Raw genomic sequence first — 4,134 nt, forward strand, 5'->3', positions numbered from 1 at the left:
AATGAAAGTTGCACCATTAAATAGGTTGCAATATTCTAGAAATTTAGGATTTGGAATTAATTTATTTGGACATATGTTTTGTCCTGTGGAATTTTTGGAAAGAGTGACAGAAAAGAAAAAGAAAAAGGGCCATGTTCCTGCCGGGCTAGAACAGCTGCGGGGCAGCAGGGCCAGCCAGTGGGCTAGCCCAGCCGAGCTAGCGCACAGCGTGCGCGCCCGCCCACCCATTTCAAACCTGACAGCCGGGGCCCGCAGGTTAGAGAGAGAGAGGGGCGCGGGAACGAGGGAGAGGATGACAGGAGGGACCCACTTGTCATCACTAACCCGTGGACAGGGGGTTGCGGTGCTCACCGGCGACGATGCAGGCCATGGAGAGCTCCGGCGAGTGCGGGGATGGCCGCAGGAGACTGCCGCACGTCGGTGGGTGCTGGGCTTGGCCGGCGGGGGTGCCTGGTTCGCCGGCGATGAGGAGCTGCCGCGGAGGAGCTTCGGGAGATGGTGGCTCCGGCCGTTTCCAGCAGATACAGAGAGGGGAAACAAGGGGGAAAAGGGTCAGGGGAATGCAGGGATTCCAGATCGAGGCAGAGGAGGAGCGGGGGAGGCCTATACCTCGCGAACTCCGGCGAGCCGAAACGGCGGAGCTCGAGCTTGATCTCGAGCTCAGGCGGCTCTAGAGAGGAACTGGGGGTGCAGGGGGAGGGTTTGGTGGTGCAGAGCGAGTTGTGAGGAGAGAAGGGCTCGGGGAGGCCTTTAAATAGGCAAACGGCGAGGTCCAGTAGACCCGTGCACCGGCGAGCTCACGCTCGTCGCTGCAGGGCTCGGGGGGGAAGCAGGCATGGTGTCTGGGGTGTTCCTGGATGTCGACCATGTCAGGTGAGATAGAGAGAGGAAGTGGGGAGAGGTCAGGGGCGCGCGCGTGCGAGCCGCTCCATTGGCACGCTCGGGCGGCCTCTGTTCGCTAGTGCGGAGGCGCGGGGAGGAGGAGAGAGAAGGGGGCCGACCGTGTAGCGTGATGCGGACGCCGAGGCGCATCGGCAGGCGCGCGGGGGAGGCCCGAGGTCGTCGGAGTCGTTGGGTAGAGAGCGGCTACAGTGCCTAGCCGCACTGTAGCGCGCTCTGGAGCATGCATTTGGCATGCCATGGCATATTATATGCCTTGTGGGCGCGGCCACTGATGTCTGGAAGCTCTAGGAGGGAGTAAAGAAGAGGGGAGGGACATTGGATGCCCTGGAGAGCCAGTAGGAGAGGAGGGAGGGTGAGGGAGAGAGAGAAAGTGGCTGTCCAGAGAGGGAGAGAGAGATTTTACCCCTCCAATAAGTGAGCTGTGGATTTGCCATTGTTACTGGAGGTGAAAGGGGACTAGGAGGAGCTTTGGTAAAAAGTTAAGGTCATGGAGAAGACTGGAAGTGGTCAAAATGATGATTTTGGAAAAATGGCAGAAGGTGTTTGATATTGGTTTGGGCACGTAGATGATCTTCATTTGTCATGAGGCTTGACAGGGTCAAATGGTATGAGAAAATAATAGGTTCCACCAATATTGAGTCCATTTGGGCAAAGTTGCCAATGCAACTTTTGTAAACCCTAGAAATCAACAGAAATGGACTTCCCAAGATTTAGTCATCCAAACCTATTCTCCTTGATGCACCACTTGGTGTAGTGTCATAATTTGAGGCTCTGAACATGTCCACAAAAGTTGAGATCAAAAGGAGGAAGTTGCCAATGTAGAGTTGTTCAAATTTGGTTCTGGATAGGAAGGGTATTGGGGAACTTTGATCAAGTTAACTTGTTCTCCAACTTGTGTCATTTGGTCTAGATGAATTATTAGACCATTTTAGCATGTTCACAAGGTTTGAGAACATTTGGACATGCTTGGCAATGTAAAGTTGCTCAAACTTCAAAATGGACAGAAATGGTTTTGAGGAGATTTCATGGAGTTATACTATTCTCCATGACATGATACTTGTCAAGATCATCAAACATGTCATATGTGACATGCTAGAATTTTCTTGGAATTTTTGGAGAATATTTCCTTTGTAAATATTTCAAAAGCTTGAAATATCCAAAAAGGGTTTTTGAGGGATTTGACCAATATTTTGAACATGACCATGTGTTGAAACTCTTATATATGGACAATATATGTCCACTGAGTTTCTCTAGGTTTTTGTCAAATATTTTTGAAACAATAAAATAATTTGTCCCTATTAAAGACCATTTCTGGCCTTTAGAAAAAGCTTTTAAATAAAATAGGAAAATAACTTTTAAAATTATATTTTTGTGGTTTCTGGGTATCCTATATCTAATAGGAGTCAAATATATTTTTGGAAAGATTTTTACTGCCCTTAACTAAGTACTTGCAATGCAAACCTCAATTCAGGGGTTTTTGGAAAACTAATTTTTGAAAATACTTTTTGGCCAAATTACTTTTGTAAGAAAATACTATATTGCTATATACACATGGCATGATCATAGGGAAAAGGTTTTGGATCAAGGAGATGAAGTATAGGAGGTGAGGCTATGTTGACTTTTAAGAGCACTTGAAAACACAGAGAGAAAACCAACTCAAATAATGCAAAAGTTTTTGTCAAACCACACTTCATCATGATTTATCATCTTAAGTGTTGTGCCATGAAAATCAGGGTGTGACATTGTTAAACATTGAGAATGGTTGACAGCATTCTCAATCCCAATTAAAAATACTCATTAACATCCCAACAATATTAATTAGAAGTAACATGATGAGATTCACATGATAATCCAAGTACTAGATAATCAAGATGTCCATAACCGGGGACACGGCTGACCATGATTAGTTTATACACTCTGCAGAGGTTTGCGCACTTTTCCCCACATGACCCGATCTCCTCTGTTTGGTTTCTCGCACTACATGGTGTTTGAGAAATGGATGATCGAGACATAGTCTTTCAGAAGCGCTTGCACCTTATGTAGAGGGTAGACCGTACCAACCTACATCCCCTACATCTGCTAGTCTACCCTGTAAGAGTTCGCACGACTTAGTCAACTATGCTAGAGCCCATAATAGCATGTGGCTGCACACGAAAGTTTCTAGCATGAATAATCTTATGATCCCTTTGAGCTTGGGTGGCGGTCCGAAGAAAAACAGGCAAGTCCTGATAGAAACCAGGTGCCTCAATCCACCCAGATGTGTGTTTAAGTTGCCACCTTAAATAAACCATTAATCAACAATCTCACATCTGTCATGGATACACTCACCCAATCCACGTCTACTAGCATAGCATGGCATAATAAGCAAACGTAGAAGTAACTCCCAAAGGTTTGATAATAAAACAGGTAATAGGTACTACCTCATTTACTTCCCATAACCCACAATTTAATTAGATCCTAATCATGCAATGTTTGAGGATTGATCTAATGCATAAAACTGGGTAGTAGAAAAGGTATGATCAAAGTGTTACTTGCCTTGCTGATGATCCGCGAAACCTAGAGACTCGAAGTAACAGGCGGCCCACTCCGGGTATTCTATCGCAGACAAACAAACAAGCATACAATAAGTACTCATCTAATGCACAAGTAAAACTCAAATAGAAGATCGAACCAGAAAATTCAACTTAAGAACTCCGGTTTGCAAAAAGAATCAAATCAAACAAAGCAACAAAATTCAAACGGCGAAAGAAAACAGCTTCGTTTTACTAACTGGATCTAAGTCAATTTCTACAGAAGCAAAACTTGTTTAATTTGATTATTCGGGAAGAGGGTTTCGACACGAAACTCCAAGCGCTTCAATCGCCGGATTCCGATAAACGAGCGAAAAGTTAAACTAAAACGAAAATCGGATCAGGAATCGCGATCAGAAAAATCGCGGATTAAATCCGAGAAAAAGAAAAATGACGAACGGGTTAACGAACAAACGTTCGTTAACTAAACTAATCTGACGAACACGTTCGTTAAAACGAACGAAACAAGTGAACGCTCGCTAATTAATCGAACCGAAAAAAACCAGTCTACTAAAAAACCCGAAAATAAAACCGAAGAAAAAAAACCATTCGGTTTTTGAGAAAAACCGGCGGCACAGAAAATGAGGCAGCGGTGAACCTCGGCGGCGGGGTTGGCGGGGTCCGGCGGCGACTCCGGCGGCAGCGGCGGGCGGCGGGCGGC

This window comes from Triticum dicoccoides, chromosome 5B (assembly GCF_002162155.2).
Source record: "Triticum dicoccoides isolate Atlit2015 ecotype Zavitan chromosome 5B, WEW_v2.0, whole genome shotgun sequence".
Classification (NCBI taxonomy): Eukaryota; Viridiplantae; Streptophyta; class Magnoliopsida; order Poales; family Poaceae; genus Triticum; species Triticum dicoccoides.